Source organism: Sinocyclocheilus anshuiensis, unplaced genomic scaffold, assembly GCF_001515605.1.
Source record: "Sinocyclocheilus anshuiensis isolate Anshui unplaced genomic scaffold, SAMN03320099.WGS_v1.1 scaffold274, whole genome shotgun sequence".
NCBI lineage: Eukaryota > Metazoa > Chordata > Actinopteri > Cypriniformes > Cyprinidae > Sinocyclocheilus > Sinocyclocheilus anshuiensis.
The window spans coordinates 1,349,071-1,360,268 of NW_015547698.1; the positions used below are offsets into that span (position 1 = coordinate 1,349,071).

Consider the following 11,198-nt stretch of genomic DNA (forward strand, 5'->3'; position numbering starts at 1 on the left):
GAGAGAGAGAGAGAGACAGAGAGAGAGAGAGAGAGAGAGAGAATGAGAGATGACAGTTGTGTGTCAGTTACCTGCTTGCTGCGCTGCGCGTCTCTCTCTACAAACAATTACTTCAAAAACAGCGATTTTATCACCTCCTTGCTAGAGAATATAATGTAGCGATGTAGTATCTATGTTTTATTTTGTAATAAAAATCATGGGGAAGCATTGACAAGAAGTTTATGTGTGTGTGCAGCACAATCAGCGATCTCTGACCTTCATTCAGTCCCATCATTTTTCTGACTCCTCCCATCATTTCACAGTCTTGTTACTAAAAAGGTGCTCATTGAATTCATTACTTTTTCTCTCTCACACAGGTACTCCACACAATGTTCTCTTTAACAGCTTGTGTGTGAAACAGTGCCATGTACATCTTTTTTATTATTATTTTACAATCATCTATATTATACTTGCACCTCTTATTTCATTTCTCATTTATGCTAGCACTACTGTCTCATTCTTTCTTTCTTTTTACAGCCTCTCCTCCCTTCTCTTATTGTTCTCTCATCTCTCATAACTCTCATCTGTCTTGCTGCTTGTATCTTGTCTACTTCATGCTCTTGGTGACTTTTTTATCCTTCTTTACAATCTATCTTTCTGTGTTCTCTATTTCTTTGAGGGTGGAATCATCAGAGAGTATCTCCGAGACTTGACTTGAGCAAAACGGTCAATTACCATGCTAGTATTTATAGTGCTGAGAATTCCTTTTTCAATTGACAGAACAGCCAAATGGTTGAGTCTCTTCTGGCCCATTGTTCGCCTAAGCCATGTATGTAGACGACGCAATGCACTAAATGACCGCTCACAGCTGGAACTGCTGACCGGTATTGTAAGAGCTGCTTGAAAAACCAAGCTCAGGGTAGGAAACATGTCGGGATCAAGAAGTTTGTAAGCACTGGCCATGTCAGAGACAGCACCCTCTTTCTTCTTTTTTGCCAGGAACTGTTTCGCTACTAGAATTTCCTCTTTACAAAGTTGGATTTTGTAATGTGTTGCAATGAGGTTTAGAGATTCCTCACTAAGAAAGTCATCAGCTGCTGGATTGCAAGCTTGAATGCCCTTCATGAGCTTTTCCCCAACACCAGAAAATCTGTTGCTCAGCTCACTTATCATGCGGTCAAGACATGGATACAAAAGATGATGTTTAAGTTGGTTGCCAGTATCACATGGAGCCCTAGTGCCCAAAGTGGAATCCACTGCGTAATCATCCATCCGCCTCTGCTTACGGCGGGGACCAGACAGGATCTCTGAGATGTTATTGGACTCGCAAATTATTTTTGTCTCCTTGTAGAGCTGTTCTGCTGTTTCTTCACTGCTCCGCATTAAGGCCAGTGTTTCAAGAACAGCGTCTTTGTAGAGTGTTGCTTGTGCCAGGTCCACAGATTCTTTCTGGAGATACTTATGGAGCCCCTCTGTAGCAGATAGCAAACTCTTGAACATTACAAGCATGTACACACTAGAAAACCTGGACAGTTTTGACAGCAGCCCAATTGCTATGGGTGTAGCAACTTTTTCCAGGCATCTTAACACGGCAGGCAGATTTTCAAGCACAGCTTTGACTGAGTTGAGCTGGCATTCCCATCTAGTTTTAGAGAGCTGGACAAATTCACTGTTCTCTAAACCTAGTTGTTTCTGTGTGTCATGAAATGCTTGATGATTGACCATTGATGCACTAAAGAAGGAATACACATTCCCTAATGTTTCAAAAAAGTCATCTGCCTCTGGTACAGCCCTACAAGTGTGACAAAGTACCAAATTCAGTTCATGGGCATAACAATGCACGTAAACTGCTTCAGGGTGCTTCTCGCGGAAACGAGCTTGAACTCCACCAACTTCACCTTTCATTACTGAAGCCCCATCATAGGTTTGAGCCACACAGAGGACATCATTCAAACCTTTCGATTTTAGCACACGTTCAATTGCATCAGTGATTGACTCTGCATTGAAACTGTTGAGGCTGGACAGTTCAATGAAGTGCTCTTTTACTGTGCCTTTAGCTGTGACATAACGTACACATACAGCAAGCTGCTCAACATGGCCATCCCTTGCTTCATCGGCCATAACTGCAAACATTTTTGATTTTTTCACCTCTTCAACTATGCAGGTAGCTATTTCTTCTGCACAGCACTCAATCATCTCATTTTGCGAAGATGGACAGAGATAAGTAGCATTTGAAGGTGGTTTGTAGCTTTGAAGGAAGGGATCAAATTGCTCCAGGAGTTTCATTAACTCCAAAAAGTTCCCCTGATTTCCACTAGACTCTGCTTCTTCATGTCCACGAAAAGAAATACCTTGCTTCCCAAGAAAGCTGGTCACAGCAACAATTCTGCACAAATATTCGCGTCTGTCAACAGTCACCAATTTGTGCCACATTCATTTTCTCAACAACACTGCCTTCTATTAAACTGGCTTTATAATTCTTCCAAGCAAGCACTGAAGCCTTGTGCCCTAAACTTGCTTCATGCTCTCTGAAACTGTCCAGAGCTCGTTTCCAGTTTGAAAAGCCTCCAGTGTTGATCAGAGAATCTTTATTATTTCGTGCTGGATGCTTTCCATGTATCCTGCAAGCATAGCAGAATGTGGCATCTCTGTTAACAGAGTACTCCAGCCATTCAAAAGAGTCAAACCATCTTTGCTGAAAGGATCTTTTTTGTAGACCAAATCTGGTGACTGGATCATTTTTGAGATTAACTTGTTTTGGTCCTGATTCCAAAGTCCCTAAATCATCTTCTTTCTCACTGCCTTCTATGCCTAGCTGCTTGCCTGCTCTCTCTAACTCATCTGCAATACAAAAGTAAAATACAGAGAATAATGCATTCATTATGCAGCTAATTTCTGACAACAACAAAAAATGATATATTACGCATAGTTTAAGATAGTCCAACTTTAAAATATTAAAATAAACGAAACTTTACACACACACACACACACACTGTACCAGTGTCCAATTCTAACTGATCCTGTTGCAGCTCATCTCTAATGCCATCTATGCCACTGCTGCCACTGCCATCTGGAAAGTGTGAAATAAAGTTAATAAAGAAATAATCCTTTAAAAAAAAATTTAAAAAAATACTCTGTATGTATGTATATATTTATCCATTTATTTATGTATTTATTTATTTGTTTGTATGTATTTATGTAGTCTTTGATAGTGTCTAAAATATATATCCAAATGCAAAACCGAATAAAAGTATGTTTGAACTGTCACTTAAATCGATTTAATGCAACATTGTTGAATAAAAGTATTAATTTATACATACATATATATACATCGACCCTAGAATAAATGGTAATGTATATATTATAATGTATCCGCAAGACACAGACAGTACATTGTGCGGCAGCGGTCGTGTCGTTTCATCGTATCGTGTTTGTATGAGGAGAGAGAGCAAGCACACATCTCGGATTGCACCAGCCAGTCGTTGTATGGGCCGACCACCGAATGGGTTCAGAAGCATACAGTATGTGCATATTTGCGCTCAGACTGTGATTTCTGTCTTTTCACAGACAAGTAATCCTCCTCGCTGTCACTACAATGACATAGGGAAATAATTAATTTATACCATTAATTCATAAATGTTTCTCTTTTTTTATCACGCAGACTGCACGTCTCCCCTCTTATGCTCTTGCGCCACCACACTTTGAAAACCGCTGCTTTATTCCACTTCGGTTTTGGTCTGGTTTGACCAGCTAACAGTGTAATTGTGACCCATACGTGAACAGGACCAGAGGGCAAAATTTAATTTGAGATGTTTTTCAATATACGAGTTTATGCTTGTAGAATATATTATTATTTGAATATGCGTGTGAGTGTGTGTTTTGTATGGATAGTTTGAAAAAGCTAAAAGGTACCTTTCTTCGTGTTCTGCCAAAAATAAAGAATAGTCGTTTGATTCTTTTTTTGAGTCGCCATTGCCTTGATCTGTCGTCCATTCTGTGCTACACTGACCGTTGTTTTCTGACCGTTTTTTTTTTATTGTTGTCACGCTCAAGGGCTGTAAAATAGTTTAGGATTAAGTCGCATGGTGAATGAGTGAGTGAGTGAGTGAGTGAGTGAATGAGTGAATGAGTGAGTGAGTGAGTGAGTGAGTGAGTGAGTGAGTGAGTGAGTGAGTGAGTGAGTGAGTGAGTGAGTGAGTGAGTGAGTGAGTGAGTGAGTGAGTGAGTGAGTGAGTGAGTGAGTGAGTGAGTGAGTGAGTGAGTGAGTGAGTGAGTGAGTGAGTGAGTGAGTGAGTGAGTGAGTGAGTGAGTGAGTGAGTGAGTGAGTGAGTGAGTGAGTGAGTGAGTGAGTGAGTGAGTGAGTGAGTGAGTGAGTGAGTGAGTGAGTGAGTGAGTGAGTGAGTGAGTGAGTGAGTGAGTGAGTGAGTGAGTGAGTGAGTGAGTGAGTGAGTGAGTGAGTGAGTGAGTGAGTGAGTGAGTGAGTGAGTGAGTGAGTGAGTGAGTGAGTGAGTGAGTGAGTGAGTGAGTGAGTGAGTGAGTGAGTGAGTGAGTGAGTGAGTGAGTGAGTGAGTGAGTGAGTGAGTGAGTGAGTGAGTGAGTGAGTGAGTGAGTGAGTGAGTGAGTGAGTGAGTGAGTGAGTGAGTGAGTGAGTGAGTGAGTGAGTGAGTGAGTGAGTGAGTGAGTGAGTGAGTGAGTGAGTGAGTGAGTGAGTGAGTGAGTGAGTGAGTGAGTGGAGAGAGATGTCAGTCAAAATCGCTTACTGACAGTGGCCAACTAAAACGATCAACATTTACTTCATTTCTCATTTTCTCACATTTCCTCTGAACTCCTTGGCAAAATTCCTGGGACTTAAGGACAAAACATTCGGGGCTCGAGCCCCTGCTTGTGTCTGTTGCAATCTTCGAACATTACTTATCTTCCAAAGCTTTCAGAAACTCCGTGACGCCCGCTGGAGAGGAAAAAAGATGTATCTGAGTTCCGTGAAGGCAACGAAGTTTAGCAGGATAGGCAAAGCCTCTGAACATGCAATACAATAGGCAGACAGTATTTTCCTGACATCGTCGAACTCCCGACGTTTCTTCAGCACCTCGGCGGAGACGTCTTGGAAGAAGCGCAGCTGAGTCCCTTCGTGACTGGTGTTGCGTTTTTTCCGCGCTGCTTGCAGTATCGACTCCTAATGCGCATAACGTAACGGATCAACACACTTCGTGGAGCGCGGTTTGTTCCAGGGACAGGGCCGAGAGATCTATGGGCTCTTTCAATCTCAAAATGTGGATCAGATGTAAAGTCCAGCCATTTCGGCAACTATGGCGAGCCGTTTTAACATTTAATCTATAGACTGCACTAGTATCTAATTTAATGTTACTACACTGTAAAATCCAATAGTTTACCTTACTTAGATTTAGTTAGTTACCTTTACTTAGTTGTTATACTTACTAGGTTTTATTAAGTTACAGCTACTTTCAAGGCAAATAAAACAATTTACTTACTGTTTTGAGTGACACTTACTTAAAATATTCAAGTAGCCACAAAGGAACCAATGACATTAATAAAGCAGTGAGAGGCAGCCTGCACTAATATGTTGCTAATGTGCAACATAACAACAGAAGAAGAACTTGGTTTACATCGCTATAATTTTCTTTCTGTTAATGCAGCACTGCATCATGAAGTCAGAGTTATTTGACTTCAAAAGAAGAAAAGTAATAAACAGGTTGCTTTTAGAAAGTGACGTCTTCTAATTAAAGCATTAGTGCATTTATTGTGTGTGTTTATTCAAAAACTTTATCAAATTAAATTTTTCATAAATACCATGAGATGCTTTTATTTGGGTTTATATAATCCTTAAATAGTGTGTGATAATATGCTAAAGTAACACACAGACTTAAACATTCAGCACATGAATCACAACAATGGTAACAATTCAATTTCATTTATTTGTATTAATTGTAACAATAACCATTTTATTTGCTCTTTTTGTTGTGCTACTACTGACACAAGACAGCAAATGAAATTGGCAAATAAAATCAACATCTGTAAAACAAAGCAACTGCATAATTTATTCATCTTTTTTTAAGTAAGCCCAACTAATTAGATTTTACAGTGTACTTATTGATTAAATACTAGTACTTATTTATTAGATAGTACTTATTTATTTGATACTAGTATTTATTCATTAGATACTAGTAATTATTCAATAGATACTAGTACTTATTTCAATAGTGACTAGTAACTATTATATTGTTACTAGTAAAAAAAATTAAATTTTTGCCATTGACTTCTATGGGGATCCATCATTGAGATATCAACTATTCAGTTTTGACTAGTATGTATTCCACTAGTGACTAGTACTTAATTTTTATGCACTAGTAGTTATTCATTAGGTACTAGTACATATTTTTTAGATACTAGTACTCATTCACTAGATACTAGTACCTATTAAATAGACACTAGTACTTATTCATCAGGTACTAGTACGTATTATTAGATACTAGTACTTGTCCATTAGATACTAGTACTTATTTTTTAGATACTAGTACTTATTTATTAGATACTAGTACTTATTCATTAGGTACTAGTGCTTATTTATTAGAAGCTAGTACTCATTCATTAGATACTAGTACCTATTAAATAGATACTTATTAAATAGATACTAGTACAAATTTATTAGATACTAGTACTTATTCGAAATGTTACTAGTAAGATTTTTTATTTTACTAGTACATTTTTTAATTGAACTCTACTGTAGCCATTTGGACTAGTCATAACATAAGACAAGTAAAAAAGCAGATCTGACTAGTAAGATAAGAATTGTTACTAGTAGTAATTACAAAAGATACTAGTGTCTAATAAATAAGTACTAGTACCTAATGAATAACTACTAGTATCTATTAAATAGGTACTAGTATCTAATGAATAAGTACTAGTATCTAATGAATGCTTACTAGTAATATTTAAATATATACTAGTCAATATTGCAATAATTACTAGTCAGAAATTAAAAGATTATATCAAAAACAGAATAACTACGTCTCCTTGTTCATTTGGCGATATCTTCAACCTCATAAAGAACTAGTGAGAATGTATTTGGAGATATCTTCATTTAAACAGATCATTACATAAACATGAGTACATCTCCACCGTCCAATCAGAGTCCACCTGGTAATACAATACATTAATATGCAGAAATAATTTGATTGTTAAGTAAGGCTAACTGGCTTTGAATGTTAGCCTATCTTGCTAATTGGGTTTCCATGAAAACACAAGATTACAAACCTGTTTTCCAACAAAAGTATAATGATATGTTTTAGTCCAAATTCACTTCACAACATCAGTCGAGTCTTTGAAATAACTTATTATTGTAATCTGACATGGTTTCATTAAAAAGAATGAGGCAGAAATCATGCCAATTTATATCATTCTATACAGTGATAAAGGCTTTATCAATTAGCATTGCATTTTAAACTTTCTTATAAAAATACCCGAGATGGCTTGAAGAGCACAGATAAAACCATATGTTGTCACAGTCATTGTTTATTTTCTTCATGTTTCATCAGTAAAACGTCTATCTGCATGTTATTCAGCTACTAGGCTACATCTACAGCAAAAGCTGAATTTCCTCATCAGTGAGTCTCACTTGTGGAGTTTCTGCACGAGGGCGCCCTCCAGCGACGATTATGAATTAACAAGAAATTACATTAAAGGGGTTATATGATGCGATTTCAAGTTTTCCTTTCTCTTTGGAGTGTTACAAGCTGTTCATGAATAGATAAAATCTTCGATGACCAACAAACACATTAGGCTACTACGTTAACGAAATTACAGTGTTTACAAAACTGACAAAAATAAGTTTTCTATGTGCTTGTGTACAAATAATTGATTCTTTTCTATGTGGTTTCCTCAAAAAAAGTACATCAATCTCCTTGTTTCTGTTTCTTGTCTAATTTCTCTCCTATATGTTGCTGGCTCATTAATATTCAACATACGATTACCATACTGGGCAGAAATGCTAATTTAAAAAGTACTAGTATCTATTAAGTTCAGGATATCGCTGGTCTAAAAAGTTACTAGTAACTAAAAAATAAGTACTAGTTCTATTTTTTCTTAACAAGAAGAGTATAATTAAATACTAGTCACTATTGGAATAAGTACTAGTATCTAATGATTAAGTACTAGTATCTAATGAATAAGTACTAGTAACTTTACAAAATACACTAGTACCTAAAGAATAAACACTAGTACCTAAAGAATAAGCACTAGTAGCTAAAGAATAAGCACTAGTACCTAATGAATAAGTACTAGTACTTAATGGAAAAGATACTAGTATCTAAAAAATAAGTACTAGTACCATGAAAATAGATACTAGTACGGCTTATAGATTAAATGTTACAAAGGCTTTCCATACGGCAACACCCTGGTGAGAAATTGCGCGATAGGTTCAGAGCCTTCAGCTTTCTCAGGGAGGCCGACGAGTCTCAGGTTTTTACGCCTGCCTCGATTCTCCAGGTCGTCTACTTTGGCTCGAAGTAATGCTAATTCTTTGTCCTGAGACGTGATTCTTCTATCGTGCATTAGCATGCCATCTTCAGCCTCGGTTAAGCGCGACTCGTTTGACGCCACTCTGCCGGATAAATTAGAAAGGGCTTCCTGTATTGAGGTAACTGAGGTAGAAATACTGTCGATTGCACTCAATCTGCCGTCAATATTGCCCAAACTGGTTCCTAGCAAGCGAATTTCGGTCAAAATGGCGTCGGTTTGATCTGACGAGGCCTCCTCCGTCTCGGCTTGTTTTTTCTTTGCATTTCTGGAAGGCCGAGAAGGCGTGAAAAGCAGAAAATCTCGTGCTTCTTTGGTCTCGGACGTTGTTTGAACAATAAACTTTGAGTATTTTAAGTCAATTTAACCGAAAGAGAATGGGGGGGGGAAGGGAACTGGCACGGAGCTAACAGATTAAGCAGCCATCTTCGGCGAGTGCCCTCTCTTGAGTTTAATTCTAAACTTTTTAATCTGAAGTTATTTTACTATTTCACCCAGTCTCAATGCATTCTTCTTGAAAACTATGATTTCACTTTTAAGTTTAATTTTTTTTGTATGTACTAGTTTACCCATCTCAAACAAATTCTACTACAAATGATTTTTTTAATGATTTTTTAAAATGAAATCATATATAAATTAATTTTGTTGCTATTACAAACATTTAAAGTATTAAAATAATATCTAAGAATGACAGGTACAGTCTGCTGGCAATAATTTGTATCTTAACTTTTTCACAAAGCAATAGAAAGTCCAGTCAAGCTCCTTACCGATATCTGCGTCCTCTCCGAAGATCGTGTGACTGGTTGCGGGTTTGGAAAACTCCTCAAATGAGCTCAGATCTTCACTTTTCCCCCACTTTCAGCTTGTATACAGCGTCCTTGTGATGTCACTGCCACTGTCCATCTCCGTCTCTTGAAATGTTAACCCCCACCCCTCCGTTTGCCCCACCAGCATACAAACACACACACACACACACACAGGCTCTGTGACAGAAGCCATTTTAGATGCTCTGATTCCATCGCTGTATTATTCCACAACAGTTGCATTGCTGCACAACACACAGCTAAATTTACTTTAAACAGTCATTTTGGGATCATGCCAGAAGTTTGTTTTCTTGTTTTTCAATCGGTGCTTTTCTAGCATTTTCAATTCCACTTTTTCATGCTCTTCTACAAGTTCACGTAGTGGGGAAACAGATGAAGCATCTCTGAGTTTAATTTGGGGTGAATGGATGAACGTTCAGAAAAAGAAAAAAAAAAGACACGTGCAAACAAACACAGGAAAACAGCTCTTAACCTCAATCCCATGCTTTATATATATAAAATATGAACAATAAGGCATTAAAAGCAGTGCAACCCTGTCATTGACCATATCTGTGTTAGCACTCATTGTCTGTCTGCTGCAGTCACCAGACAGGTGTATTGATAGCATTTGTAGGGTTGTAGAATATGTGTGTGTGTGTGTGTGTGTGTGTGTGTGTGTGTGTGTTTGTTTGGATAAGGGAAAAGCCATTCCTCTCCATTTGGACTGGTTCAAAGACAGGTCAAGATCAGCATCCACTGCCAAACCTAAACCTGGCAGAAAAGAGGAAATAAAAATATACTGTCACTAGCTCTGAAAGTCACACGCTTTTAAAGTGAAGTGAAAAAATGAAGTGGCATGTGGCCAAGTATGGTGAACCATACTCAGAATTTGTGCTCTGCATTTAATCCATCCAAGTGCACACACACACACACACACACACACACACTGGCTCTGCGACAGAAGCCATTTGAGATGCTCTGATTCCATCGTTGTATTATTCCACAACAGTTGCATTACTGCATAACAGTCATTTTGAGATCATGCCAGATGTTTGTTTTCTTGTTTTTCCATTAGTGATTTTCTAGCATTTTCACTTCCACCTTTTTCATGCTCTTCTACAAGTTCACGTAGTGGGAAAACAGATGAGGCATCTCTGAGTTTGATTTGGGGTGAATGGATAAACGTTCAGGAAAAACAAAACAATGACCATCACATGTGCAAACAAACACAGGTAAACATTTATATTTACATTTAGCCATTTAGCAGACACTTTTATCCAAAGCGACTTACAAATGAGGACAATGGAAGCAATCAAAATCAACAAAAGAGCAATGATATACAAGTGCTATAACAAATCTCAGTTAGCTTAACGCAGTACACGTAGCAAAGTTTTTTAAATCATATAATAAATAAAAGAAAATGAAAAAAAATAATAATTAAATGAAAAGATAGAATAGGCAAAGAATAGAGCAGCTAGTGTTAGAGGCCTTTTTTGCTTTTGTTAATTGTATAATAAATAACAAAGAAAACAAATAGATGGAATACAAAAAGATTAGAGAAGCTAGTGTTAGTTTATTTTTTTTATTTTTTTTTAAAGAAAACAAGCAGTTAGTAAATAAATAGAGTGCAAGTCTAAAAGGGGTGTTTGTTTAAGAATAGTATTAGAATAGAGAGTGCTAGAGTTAGAGGGTCATTTAATTTAAAAGTCTGTGAAAGTGACTTTGTGCCTCTTTGAGATGGCACAATAAAGCAACATACACTTGCAGAATGCAAGCTTCTAGAGGGCACATAAGACTGAAGTAATGAATTTAGGTGAAGGGGTGCAGAGCCAGTGGTGGTTTTGTAGGCAAACATTAATGCCTTGAATTTTATGCGAGCAGCTG

General features: G+C 37.5%; 1 protein-coding gene across 2 annotated transcripts in view; it reads right to left on the reverse strand.

Annotated features, from left to right (window-relative positions):
• The window catches only part of LOC107703794 (myoglobin-like), a 28,046-nt gene extending 18,660 nt beyond the window's left edge, over nt 1–9,386 (reverse strand). For both annotated transcript variants that reach the window (XM_016506514.1, XM_016506513.1), the window contains exon 1: nt 9,279–9,386. The gene's annotated coding sequence lies outside the window, so the exon portion shown is untranslated. The remainder of the gene's footprint in view (nt 1–9,278) is intronic.
• Between the last annotated feature and the right edge of the window lie 1,812 nt (nt 9,387–11,198).